The sequence below is a fragment of the Bos indicus genome, chromosome X (genome assembly GCF_029378745.1).
Source record: "Bos indicus isolate NIAB-ARS_2022 breed Sahiwal x Tharparkar chromosome X, NIAB-ARS_B.indTharparkar_mat_pri_1.0, whole genome shotgun sequence".
In the NCBI taxonomy this organism is placed as follows: Eukaryota; Metazoa; Chordata; class Mammalia; order Artiodactyla; family Bovidae; genus Bos; species Bos indicus.
In genome coordinates this window covers 10,506,526-10,521,503 of record NC_091789.1, presented here as the reverse complement: position 1 = coordinate 10,521,503, position 14,978 = coordinate 10,506,526, and positions in this window count along the sequence as shown.

Here is a 14,978-nt window from a genome sequence, read left to right as displayed (position 1 = left end):
AGCCATGAAATTAAAAGAGGCTTGCTCCTTGGAAGAAAAGCTATGACCAATGTACACAGCATATTAAAAAGCAAAGACATTACTTTGCCAACAAAGGTCTGTCTAGTCAAAGAAGCTGAGCACCAAAGAATTGATGCTTTTGAACCATGGTTTTGGAGAAGACTCTTGAGAATCCCTTGGCCAGCAAGGAGATCCAACCAGTCCGTCCTAAAGGAAATCAGTCCTTAATATTCATTGGAAAACCTGATGCTGAAGGTGAAACTCTAATACTTTGGCCACCTGATGTGAAGAACTGACTCATTTGAAAAGACCCTGATGCTGGGAAAGATTGAAGGTGAGAGGAGAAGGGGACGACAGAGGATGACATGATTGGATGGTATCACGACTGAATGGACATGAGTTCGAGTAAGCTCCGGGAGTTGGTGATGGACAGGGAAGCCTGGTGTGCTGCAGCCCATGGGGTTGCGAAGAGTTGGACATGACTGAGCAACTGAACGGAACTGAACTGGGATTCCTCAAATACTTAAGAATTCAAGATCAGAGATATCTTGAAGAGGTTAAGGGTTGTAGGGAAGGACTTAAAGATAAGCTTGAGATGTATTCATACTTCTATTCTATATTTTAGAGTAAAGGTAGAATAAACTCTTGGCGAAGATTTCTGTCAAATAATGTCCTGAACTGTGGGGATAGAGAGATGTTTAAATCATGGCTCCTTTCCTTTAGAAGCTAATGGGAAATTCATTCATTTATTTATTCAAGAAGTATTTATTGAGCATCTAATAGAAAGATAGGAACAAAGAAAGAATTGTGTATACCTACTTAAACAGTTCAGTCACTCATAAAATAGGAGGCATTAACTTTCTGAAATTCTCCAATCATTCTAGTTTTTTCATCTTTAAACTTCCATGTCAACTTAAAAATATTAGTTAAAAGAATCACTTTCAAATGCTCCCAAATAACATTATTTATACTCATTCATGCTGCATAACAAATGTATATTGAAAGTCAGCATTTGCCCCAGTTTTGCTTAGTGACAAAGTGTTATTAAGACTGTTAATTATCAAAATCAGAAAGGTTTTTGGATAGTTGAACTTCAGTGTGATACCTTGGGCCAATTTACATATTATAGAAAATATAAGTGAGTCTTAATGATATAAGTATGTGGTCATTTGGACTTATCCAAATAATCTCGATTTATCTGGTCAAGCAAACAAAATAACTCTGTGAAATTGTCTGCCTTCATGCCCCAAGGTTCGTAAATCAATTAGTCAATAGCTCAAAGGGGATGAAATTAATCCATGATAAAAGCACAAAGCTAAAAAAGGCAAATAAATGCCTCTTATATCCCTCTGTCTGTATAATATTTTAACCTTAGTCCTCTTTCTCTATTTTGCTGGCAGAGTCTGTAAAATTAGATAATTCTTATCTTTATATGCTTCCAATAATAATACTTTTATTAGTATGAGAATTTCAAGACACAATGAGTAAACCTTATGACATCCTATCATCTTTTCTTTACCTTCGCTGGTGTCAATGTGTCAATAAAAGTTAGAATGTCTGATTCCTCCTAATCCTCAAAAGCTGATAAAGTGACACATTTTATTTACACTTTTAAAATGCATATTTAATTCTTTTCTTCTGTGAACATCAATATTTTTCTGCTCAGTGGATGAATATTGAGTAGGGCAACTTGCCAGCTCTCCATTGGAGAACTGGGATCTGGCACTCCCTCCACTTTCAAAACACGCTCAAGCAAGGCTCCTTGTTCACATAGGGCTCACATTAAAAAGCAAACTCAAAATATCTTCAAACAACACGAAACACCCTGCTTTATGTACTTAGAGAAGGTCAGTAGTCTTTCTCATGCCAAGGAAAGCATATGATTTAAATTTCAGAACATGATTTCATCTAAAACTTGCAAAAATGTTTTTATTTGACTGGAAAGTTAAAGAAGAAAGGAAAGTTGTTGCTGTTCGCATATGTTAACTCAATACCTTCAGTGACATTTCTCTAACAACCACAAATTGTTGCATTCTCTATGGCGGGCAAATGTAATTTTTTAGTTATTAGGCTTTCGAAATGACGTTTTGTACTTTTGTGATAAATTAGCTTGTCTACCAACCAAATAAAGAGTTTTTGAAACTTCATGGCAAATCACAGTAGGTGGGGTGGGGGGGAACAACTTAATGAACATATTCAAGAACAGCATGTTTAAGCTCTTAATTTTATTACTGTAAATTTATTTTGATTTGTCTCTGGAACACAGCAGGAACAGAAGGGGGAGATTGCGTGCAAGAGAACAAAAATAGCTCATTTAAGTGCATAAGTTCTGTAGATGTAAATTAAGCTCTCTTTAGTTTCAAAGCTTAGAAAGTTTTAAAATAAATCATTAGATCTCTCTCTTGTTACCAGTGACATGTTTCTATCTATTACCTTATTTTCATTCTTTGTACTCTTGAACATGCCAATTTGTACAAAGATAAAAGAGACTGAATCAAATTTTTAGAACTTGAAAGTTCTTGTCCAAGTCCCTTTGTGTAACCCAGGAGTCAATAGCTAGTCCAAACAGGAGGCAGGGTGTCCCAGGTTTTTCTTTTTTTTAATTTCTTTAAAATTTTCTTTTCTGTTATTTTTAAATGAAAAGTGTGTATGTCTAGCATGTGCAACATGATGATTGATAAATATATACACAGTAACAGGATTACTACTATATTCACTGCAGCACTCTTCACAATAGCCAATGCATGAAAACAAACTATTAGTTGATGAATAGATAGAGAAATTGTGGCATATATGTGCAATGAAATAGTATTCAGCCTTAAGAAAGAATGTGATCTTGTCGTTTCTGACAATATAGATGAACTTACAGGACATTACACTAAGTGCAATAAACCAAACACAGAAAAACTGTTCACTTGTATCTGAAATCTAAAGAAGTCAAATGCATACATCAGAGTAGAATGGTGAACACCATGGTAGGGAAGTGAATCAGATGTTGGTTAAAGATACAAAAAAAGGATTTTGGAGGTGACCAGTATAAACAATTAGAGTTGTCAATATTTTGCCCAATGGGTTATGAAGTTTAACATTTTATTAAACCACTAGCATCATTATTCATATTTATTGAATAGCTACTGTGTGCAGTGCATTAGAATCCACTCCAGTCAAATATAGCATCAAACTGGTCTGAACGCACTTTTATTGGAATTTTCAACCAGTAGTTTTGACGTAATATAGACATGAACCAAGTTCTAGAAGTTCAGATTTCTTGAGTTTTTTCTTATTTTTTTCTTCATGTTTTCTTGTCCCCTTAACAATTTCATAGAACATTTGGACATGAAAGAATACAGTATTTACCTTCAAGTTTCCCATACACATATATAGGATGCTTTTGCAAACCACGTCAACTCCTTGTATTGCCACTATCATTTGGGCACAAGTGAGATTATACACACCTGCCTTCAAAAAGCAATGATGCTGGGACTTCCCTGGCTGTCCAGTGGTTAAGACTCTGAGTTTGTAGTGCAGGGGATGGATGTGCGTTCAATCCCTGACTAGGGTACTAAGATCCCACATGCCACGTGGCAAAAGAAAGAGAAATGATGCTGAAGGCAGTTGTTTTTATAAGTAGAAAACAGTTTTCCTTTCCAAGATAAGAGAACATCTGGATGAGATGAAATGACAACCAGCACTCAGTCTACTTTTCACAATGCTCTCTCCACCATCCCTCAGTATTATCTTTTACTAAGTTTCTAAAGAATGGGAGTTATCATGGTGCTACAGCATTTTCTGTTTTCCCTAATACCTACCACCATATTTTGTTTAGGAATTCATAATGTGATTTTTAGCATTTAAAAATAACAAATCCTAAAATTTACTTTATCCTTTATACCTTCCAGTATAAGAAACCAAAGAATACTAAGGTCTTGTATTTGTGACTGCTATTATGAGGAAATCAGGAGAGAGAGATGTCTCAAAGGAACTTTTCAAGTTAAGAGGAGGATGTATTTCTTTCATTGCTTTTTTTTTTAATTGAGCCATCTTAAATTCACTTGTTCAATACTGAATTGATTCATTCAATACTGAATGAATCCACATCCTCACTTTCTTTGTGTTCTCCTTTAAAATTTTGTTTCCTCTGTCAACTCTCAAGCTCAGAATTTTGTAGCCACTTGACTACTTCTCCATCTCATCTGCCCAGGCAATACACAAGTCTTGTTAACATTATTTAGACATGTTTATACCTTAAATTTCATTTCCAGAAAATATGTCATTTTAAAACACTATTCCCCTGTGAATGGATTATTACAGCCTACTTGTCTGTACAGTCTTTTTTATCCCTGATTAAGCCCACTCATAAACCATGGCTAATCTAATTTCCTTTAAATGATATACCCTTCATCTCATTCATCTTCTCAAAAACCTATGGTATTTCCCTATTTACCAGTTCTACTCTGCATGACTTCCAAAGCCTTCTATAATTGGATGACCCTTAGTTTAATGTTCAAGTCAATTTCCCACTTTTCCATAACACAATTACTCTGCTTTCATCAGGCTATTTTATACACTGTGCTGCTCATGTTATCCAGATAAACTTCAAGGTTCAAGAAGGTCACAGCTCCTCCATGAATTCTTCTCTCTGTGCCCCAGCCTATACCGAGTAATTTTCTTCACAATTGTCCTATCAGTATAAGACATTTTATGACTCCTTTATGACTACTTATGTTGGTACTTAATTTTATACTTGTGAATTTTAAAAATTATTATAAATTTCATGCTATTTTCATCTTACCTTTCTAACCAAAGTAGGATGGCATGAGACATTATTTGTTATTTCTTGCAGATGTTCTACACAACCAAGGATATCATTACATATGTAATATATCCTCAATGAGTATCTGTTGATAAAGAGACTGTTAATATTTATTGATAAGGAGAGTTGAATGAGTTAAATCTCATTTCTGAATTTTTTACTTACTGCCATCACACAATCCACCCAGTAAATGAGAATGCTTGCCATACATACCTTCTTCCATCATTTAACAGGAGAACAAAAGTGGTTCTTTGTTTAACATAGCCTGTCAATTTATAAAACTTTACCAAAATCGAGCTAATAATTTATGCTTTAAAAAGATATTTTGGCAATTTTGTAATTCTGTATATTGTGTAGATAGACAGTAATCATGTATTTTGCACTGTGGTAGTCAACATTTCTGTAGCATACAGATCAGCCATTATTTTTCTTTTCATTGTCACATGTATAGCCTCCACATTCTGAAATTCACAGTTTACAAAGATGCATATATATATATATATATATATATATATATGTATATGTGTGTGTATATATATATATATATATATATATATATAAAACATACTTACATTTTTCAGTTAGTCTTAATCCAAAACTTTCAGAGCATGACAGAACCTTAGAGTTTATCTAGTTCAAATGACCAATCTAAAGCTTGAATCTCTTACATGAAATTTATTCAACATGTAGTCATTGAACACCTAATATGTACTAGTCACTCAAGCAGATACTACTTGACTACATGTAGTAATTTGCAACTCTCAACAGCATGAAGTCACCAATTCTATCAGATAATGTCTGACTGGAGACATCTCTCTTGCATTTCACTAAAATCTGCTGTCTAGAATTTTCTTTCTTTATCTCATTTTAGTTATTGGGACATCATAAAACAACTATAGTATCTGTTCTAAAGGACAAGGCATCAGTATTTAAAATAACTCTCATGCTGCTGCTGCTGCTGCTGCTAAGTCGCTTCAGTCAAGTCCGACTCTGTGCGACCCCATAGACGGCAGCCCACCAGGCTCCCCTGTCCCTGGGATTCTCCAGGCAAGAACACTGGAGTGGGTTGTCATTTCCTTCTCCAATGCATGAAAGCGAAAAGTGAAAGTGAAGTCTCTCAGTCGTGTCTGACTCTTAGCGACCCCATGGACTGCGGCCCACCAGGCTCCTCTGTCCATGGGATTTTTCCAGGCAAGAGTGCTGGAGTGGGGTGCCATTGCCTTCTCTAACTCTCATGCTACCCTAGAGTAATATTCCTCTTCTCTCTGTCACACTACTTCACTTCTTTCCAGTTTCCCAAATGATTTGTTTCCAAGTCTCCTCACCACCCTTGCTTGTTCTGCCCTAAATATGTTCCAGTGCTGTTCCTATCAAGCTTATCAGATTTAATGACCATATTTTGCAACAACCCCTTACTGAAATTAAACTCATAGATAATAGAGCCTCTTACACACATCTATTACAAAAATCTATATAATTCTTGAAATTTAATATAAATGAGAAATTCAATGAAATAAATTTATAGTAAATAAAATAATTTGCAATGTGTAAGTTACAACTAAGAACTTTGTTTTTTAATACAAAAAAAACACCCCCACAAGTTTTCAAAGTTTTTCTGGGGGGCAGTAGCCAACCCCACAATGCCGTGATAACATATTTTACCAGTGGCTCCAAAGTTCTTTAAAATAGGTGACTAATTTGAATGTAGCCCTTCAGAGGTAATCTATCCTATTAATAAAGAGTAAAACTTGCTTTTTATATGTTCTGCACTTCTATTATTACAGTCTAAAATCAGAGGACCTTTCTTATTCACTCTTTGGGTTTATTATTAAATAAAATCCCAAAGTCCTTTAACATGGATTTCCCAGTGTGAAGCCATGCCACTTTCCTTTTATACTTAAAAGTTTAAAATATGGAAAGACAGCACATGTTCCAATTAAATGTAACCATGCTAGATCTGGAATGTAGCCCCAATCTATTGATATCTTTGAATCATGTTTCTTATGCATCATATTTGTTCTGCTTCCCATTTTAATTTCATCTATAAATTTGATCAATATTCCTTTTATGTCCTTTTCAAAAAAAAAAAAGACTGGGAGAAAGAATCACTTAGGTAACCTCTAGGAAATATACTGAGAATATATAGCACAGTTGAGACAAGACGGCTATCTATTTAAGAATGCTTACTCTAGAGTCACAGTGCCTGTGTGCCTAGTCACTTCAGTCGTGTCGGAATCTTTTTGATCCTGTGAATTGTAGCCCCCTAGACTCCTCTGTTCATGGGATTCTCCAGGCAAGAATACTAAAGTGGGTTGCCATTCCCTCCACCGGGGGATCTTCCTGACCCAGGAATGGAACTTGCGTCTCTTATGTCTCCTGCATTGGCAGGCAGGTTCTTTACCAATAGCGCCACCTGGGAAGCACACAGTAAGACTATCGGGTAAGAATCAAAGCTTTACTACCATATTGGCTGTGCAAACTTGGAAAATTCTGTTCCTCGGTTTCCTTATCAGCAAAATGGGACTGAATACAGTATATCCATCCAGTTGTTTTAAAGAACTAAGATAAACTCCTATGGGTCAAGTACTTGGTAAATGCTCAGTAAATGTTTTAATGTTTCAAGAACTCAAATCATGTACTTGTTGCCATGTTGAGTCACTAGCCCAGCCATTGTTTTGGTTGAACCAACCATTAAGAAATTTGGGAAAAATTTTCCCCTAGTATATGAATTGTCTATTGCTATGGAAAAATTATCCCCAAACATAATAGCTTTAAAAAAATAAACATTTATCTCAATTTGTGTAGATTAGAAAAACCTGGGCACAGCTATATGTGAGCTTCTATGGCTCTGAGTGTGTCATTAGGCTACAATCAAGATGTCAGCCTGGGCTGTGGACTCATCTCATAGCTCACTTGCGGGCAGGGTGGGGGAAATCCACTCCCACTCATGTGGCTGTAGGCAAGCTGACACCAGGTCCCTTACCAAGTGAGTCTTTCCAAAAGGCAACACAGCAGCTGGCTTCTCCCTCAGAGTAAGTCAGTGATAGATCAAGGGGGAAGATGGACATCACAGTCTTTTGTATTGGGTTGGCCCAAAAGTTCATTTGGGTTTTTCCATAAGATGCTACAGAAAAACCTGGATGAACATTTTTGGCCAATCCAATAAATGACTCATAGACATCCCATCATTTCTGTCATATTAAGGTGGTTAGAGTCAAGTCACTAGGCCAGTCCAGTGCAAAGGAGGGGATTATATAAGGGTATGTAAACTAGGAGGCAGAGCTCATTGGGGACCACCTTAGAGGCTATGTACACAACTGGCACGATGCTGGCAGGGCAAGATATGAAGGCTGGGGATCATCCAGGTTGGGGTAGCTCTCCAAATCACTCAATGGCCAGGCAACAGGACTGGAGCATATTGATTTACCTTGTGCCACACCCAGTACTTTTTTGGTACTGGGAAAGATCCAGAAAAGAATATTGTAATGGACACAATGTGATGGGGGAAAGGACACTGGCCAGTTGGAATCAATCTGGCCTCTGTCACTTACTAGCTAATCACCAAACCGGAGTGTCTTTATCTGTACAACTGAAAGAATGCCCTCTGTTACACAGAATTGTTGTGAAGAATACAGATAATATATGCAAAACCTGTTGTGCAACATAGGTAATCAAACACTGGAAGCTATAATAAATATAATAGATATAATATATTTATGATATATTATATATATATTTAAATAGATGCAAATATACATAAAGGCTTCCTTGGTGGCTCAGCATTAAATAATCTGCCTGCCAATGCAGGAGATGTGGGCTTGATCCCTGGGTCAGGAAGAACCCCCTGAGAAGGGCATGGCAACCCACTCCAGTATTCTTGCCTGGAGAATCCCCATGGACAGAGAAGCCTGGTGGGCTACAGTTCACAGGGGCACAAAAGGGTTGGACATGACTAAGCGACTAAACAACAACAAAATATATGTTAATAATAATTTTTAATCTAAAAAACATACACAACGTACCCACACGTCCTGGCAAAGTTCCTGATACATAATAGTTATCCATGTGTTTGGTGAATGAGTTTTGTCTCCTCTCTTTCCAGTCTGTCTTTTTGTCACACTGTAATGACTATTTGTTGAAAGACTTTATGTCTCATTAATCTTTGTATTTCCTAATATCTAATGCCATCTAGCATATCATAGGCATGTAATAAATCCTTGTTGAGTAAATACAACCATTAATCATTAATCATTCACACTGCAATCTATCTTATTGTCCAAGGATATTTCCCATTTATTTTCCATATTTTTTTCACAATCATATCTGTGATCATTTTAAAAGCATGTTCCATAATAGGAAGTCTCTTTAGTTAGAGAACATATTGTAAAGCAATTGTTTCTTCTGTATTATATCCTAAAGAACAGTATGATATGATGTACCTGAAGGAAATTAGGATTGTGAGCCAAATCAGTAATCTGCATTCTTTCCTTAATTCCAGCTTTTTTCTTTTTAAAATATTTTTACCATTTTCTCCCCCTTCGATTCATTTTTTCATGCCTTTTTCTTCTAAGCAATCCTTCTTGTCTTTAATCCTATTATTTCTGATGACAAATTAGTAATACTTTAATGCATATTTGTGTATTTACATTTCAAAAGTTCCATTGGGAGAGGAATCTCTAATGGTGAGATTTAATATATTGTGGCACCTAAAAGGGGGGATGTGTAGAAATACTGGGGTGTCTTCTCTGTGCCTTAAATCTCAACATTCCCTACACTACATTAGTCTATGATAATTATAACTTTTTAGGGTGTCTAACTAATGGAGATTTTGTTGTTGTAGTTCAGAGTTCAGAGGTAATAATCCTTTTACACAGTTTATATGCATTATTTCCATAATGAAGTAGTTTTAAGAATAAAATTTAAAAAAAAATCAAAATCAGGTCAAGAAAACACGGAAAGGTTGACATAGCTGCTACAGTTAAGTATCACGTTTGTCTCTGTGCTTCCTAGCAGCCAAGGGGAAAAATATTAAATGATTTTTATTGTATACTGAACACATATTGTGTGCCAGGAACTTTGATAGCTGTATTGACTTTATATCTATCTTCACTACAGCCATGGAAGGTAGGTGTTATAATCCTCATCTTGCGGGGAAAGTTCCTGAAGTTGGAACATTATCTTGCCAAGTGTCACAAAACTAAATCCTTAAGTGGAGCAAAGATTCAAATCCAAGGACTCTCTGACTTCATAGTCTGTTCTCTTATCTAATTCTCATGGTCAGAAAGGAGGAAATATAATGATTCCAGAGATAAAGACTTGTCATTATATTATAAAATTAATTTTCTGTGTGACATTGTATAAAGGGGACATTGAGCAATGTGATGAATGGTGCCCTTCATAACAGATTTACAATAAATGCAGAAAGAATATCCATATAGCTGTTTGGCTATTTTTAATGACCTTTGATAACTGTCTAAAGCATAACATTAAAGTGCAAGTGAGTAAAACTGATTCAGCAAATACTAAGCTAATACGATCCTATGGTACAGTCTTCTGGTGGTCCAAGGTAATTAAAAAATAAAACTGAAAATACATGAACCAGACTTCAGAATGCTATGATATTAGCAAGGGTTTTGACAGAGACCAAATTCAATTGTTCATTCATTCAGCAGAAGATTATGGGCCATCTATATGCCAGGCACTGTGCTGGGTTCTGGATATTCAAATATATTTTAAAAAAATATTTATACTTCAAAGGGTCTTGCACTTATTTTAGAATTAGGTGAGCCAGTGCCTGCAATGAAGTAAGTTAATTGCTATAATGGAAGTGTGTACGTATTGTACAAAAAAAGATGCCCTTAGACCTACCTGGAAGAATCAATGAAATAAGCACAGTGGAGGAGTTAATGTTTGACTAGAAGGTAGCAAAAGTTCTTCCCTTCCACACTGTGTTCAATTAGAAGTGGTTGATCAAATAGCATGAAGCTTTGGGTTCTGATGTACCAGTTAAAGATCTGAGGCCTCTAAAATTTCAGTCAGTATTATTCAACAAATATTGGCTGACTATTTCTGTGACATGCTCAACACTGGAGTTACAGTAGTGAGCACAACAGATACTGCCTCTGTCCTCATGAATTTTTCATTTGATCTTTTGGTAGATACAGACATTAAACAAAGAGTCACAGGAGTATCAGTAGTCATGCCATTTCACCTGTGGTAAATGACATGAAGTAAAGTTAAGGGGCTCTCCATGCATAGAAGATCAGACCTAGTCTGGGTGGGTCAAGGAGAGTCTTTATAAGAAAGGGATAACTTAACCTAAAATCTGAAGGATAAGAACTTAACAAGGTCAAGTACCTATGGGAGGTAAAGGTGGGAAGATCTACAGGTAGAAAGCATTCCAGGCAGAGAGAACAGCATGCAAAAAAGGATCTGAGGCATGAAGTTATGTAATGTCACAGAGAAAATTAAGAAGGGCCAGTATGTCTTGAGCAGAAAAAGCAATGAAAAGAAGATAGTAACGTAGCTGGAGAACCTAAGAACATAAGATCATGCTGGGTCTCGTAGGCTATGTTAGAGATTTTGGTCTTTATTTTAAGACAGTAGGAAAATATCAGTTTGTTTAAGTCAGATCAGTGACATGACTATATTTGCATTTTGAAAATATTACTTTGGCTGCATTGTGGAGAGTTTAATGGAGGAGACCAGAAGCAGTTTCAGGAAAATCAGTTATAAGGTTATTCTAGGTGTCTGGTCAAGACCAAACAGTGGCTCAGGAAAGAGTGGCTGCTGTGGAAAGGATAAAAAATGAGTAGATTTGAAAACTGTTAGAAGATGGATTTTGGACCTGAAGATGGGGAGCACTGTGTGTCAAGGACAATTCTTAGGACTCAGTTTACTCGGCTGAATGGACGATGGTGCTATTCATTAAGATGGGAAATGATAAAATATCAGGTATGTGGGAGTCAAAGTTAAGATCTTGAACTTACACGTGCTGAGTCTGAAGTTCTGTTTTGATGTCCGAAATATCAAGTAGATAGTTGGCCATGTTAGCTTCAGACAAAGAAACTAAAGATGAATTGCTTCATTTTGGACAAAGAAACTGAAGTGAGGTTGAAGCTAAGTGTAAGTGGGTATCTAAGTTAGGGAAAATAATAACTGGTATCTCTATCCAGTTAAGACACGACAGAACATGGAATAGAACTGTTTATCACTGAACTTCATAGGCTTCCTTTATGTATCTATCTGATATTACACTACGGTCTGTATACTTTTTTACAGTCACTTCTGTCCAATTTAACTACTATCATCAAGTGGCAATGGTAGGCAATGTCCTCAAATGAAAGAGAAGATCTACTTTTTTGCACAGGAGTTCATATTTATTTTGACATCTATTAGCAATAGGAACTCCAATCCGGCTGGTTCATAGAATGAAACCTTCCAAACTATTCCTTGATCAACTGCTTCTTGTTTAGTCGCTAAGTCATGTCTGACTCTTTTGCGACCCCATGGACTATAGCCCACCAGGCTCCTCTGTCCATGGGATTTCCCAGGCAAGAATGCTGGAGTGGGTTGCCATTTCCTTCTGCAGGGGATCTTCCCAACCCAGGGATCAAATCTGTGTTGCTTGTCCCTTCTGCACTGGCAAGTGGGTTCTTTACCACTAAGCCACCACGGAAGTCCTGATCATCTACTAGCATACTATCAAGTTGTTTCCACAATAAATTCTTCCCATATGAATGCTTATCTATAACCCTATAGATAACCCTAACCCTGTAGATTAGACAGAATGTTTATCTATAGATTGGACAGATAGTCGAGATTAATGAGCTGCATGTGAGCAGACAAGCAGCTACCTCTGCAAATATTTTATCCCTGTGTGTACTAGTTTTTAGTAAGGGTGTTTAAGTGTGCATTGTATTGCAGTGCACACTCAAAAACTCCCATTTCTGAGACTTCCAAATTGTCTTTGTAACTTTAAATAAGGCAAAGGAGGGAAAGTCATTAGGGTTTAAGAGAAATTAAAAACTTCTAATCTTCCACACTGTTCTTAGTGTTTTTTGTGTATTTAATCATCAAAACAACCCAAGAGCATAGGTGTTATTATCCTGTTTATAGATAATGGAAAAAGCCCAAAGAAAGTATACTAACTGACCCAGTTCCACAGAAACAGAATTCAAACCATGCTATGCGGCTCTGAGGTCCACTTTCTTAAGCAACACACTGTTGTGTGTGTGTGCGTGTGTGCTAGGTCACTTCAGTCGTGTTCGACTCTGCGACCCTAGGGACTGTAGCCCACCAAGCTCCAATGTCCATGAAATTTTCCAGGCAAGAAAACTACACTGTTGAGCCTCCCAGAAAACATACAAGCAGCTCTGAACCTACCCTCTCAATAAACAAAGCCCAAGCTTGGGCTCTGACGCATTCTTTCCGCTTAGAGGAGATAGAGAGGGAAAGGGCAAGGAAGAGGTCATGGAGTCAAAATTGCCTCTTTCCCTATAATTCTGTTTCTAGTAAATGAAATTCTGTGATAAATCTTTCCTTTATTTCCCCATCTGACAGAATATGCCTTTAGTCGTGCCTTTGTCGGGGGAAACATAGCCTGCTGAGTCATCCCTACCAGATTCTGCTTCATGAGGTTTGGAGCAAGTCTCTCATCTGACTACAAACCAGGTTCACAGCTGCTTATCTTAGGAAACTTGACAAGGTCACAGCTTGAAATGCTATGGCTGTATTATAATTAGAGATTAAGTGACAATTTATTCAATTTAATAATTCAAGAATAGTTTGCCTTGTCTGTTATAAATAACAGGCTATCATTATCGTGTATTATTTTAAAAACAAGCCTAATTAACTACATTTCTTTATTTTTTACTGTCTTATACTTGTGGATAAACATAATGGAAAGGTATACATATAAATATAGACAAGATGTCAAAAATATTATTGAGGATAGCCTTGCTTTACATCTGTAGACTATGTATCAGAAAGAATTATATAACCCCATTTCTGAAGACAGATACCTTTATACCTAAGAGTGTGCTCCAATCTCTAAAGCTTCTAAGATCTATTTTTTCATGCAAGAATACATAAAAGAAAATTTAAGAACACTTCTTCAAAAACACTTGTTACTAACCTAACAGTTTTATTATTACCCTGCCTTTCTTTTTCAGTGCCTTTGTTCTGAGACAAATAATTTAACAATCAAGCTTCTGTTCATGATACCACAGTGAAATCTTCTCCCTAATTTTAAATTGGTAATCTAACTTGCTTTTTAGCTAGACAGATCCTTTTCTTTATTCATAGATTAGAAAGGTGGACAGACACAGTTGATAAAATGACCCAGGAGGCTGAAAAGCACCATATATAAATATAGAGAGATAAAAAGATATAGATGACAATCCCACATAACTTGTTTGAATATATGTAATATATAGATCAATGCAGATAGATATCTATATTGACATTATATATATATATATATATATATATATATATATAAAACATCAAGCAAGTTGTGTGCCAATATTACAAATCAAATCCTTCACTTCCCCTGCTCAAGTAATTTGATTTTGAAATATCTTACTTGTAATTTTTTTGATATTTAATTTTGTTTTCTCTCCTTTGTTCTTTTAGTTTATCAATAGTAAAAGCAAGTTTTACAAACCATTTAGTGTATATCTGGAAGGATGTGATGAAGGGGAAGAAGTACTGATCCCTTGAGGAGTTTACAATCTGATTAAGAAAATAACATTTAAACGGATTAAGTGATTAGAGAACAGGGATGAGACAGTGCCCTGAAACCATTCATATAAGCCCCTAACCAATGGAGGGGAATCTGGTGTAGGGAAGATAGGTGAGGCCAATACAAATTTACTCAGAGATATGTTAGTAGCACAAAGAAATAATGTATGTACAAATAGACTAGTAAGGACTGACAAGATGTTGTCATACATACAGTGGCTCTCACAGGTAACAAAATATAATGGAGACCCTGATACTCAGAAGGCTATGCAGACATCTGAAATTTTATCTTCAGGCCTTTACATCTACTGCTTTAACAGTAAATGCACTTTAACAATAAATGTGTGTAAACTTATATATTACCAGACATTGCGTTTTCCAAAAAATGGAAGCAATCAAATGTAAATAAAGGTTCAATTTT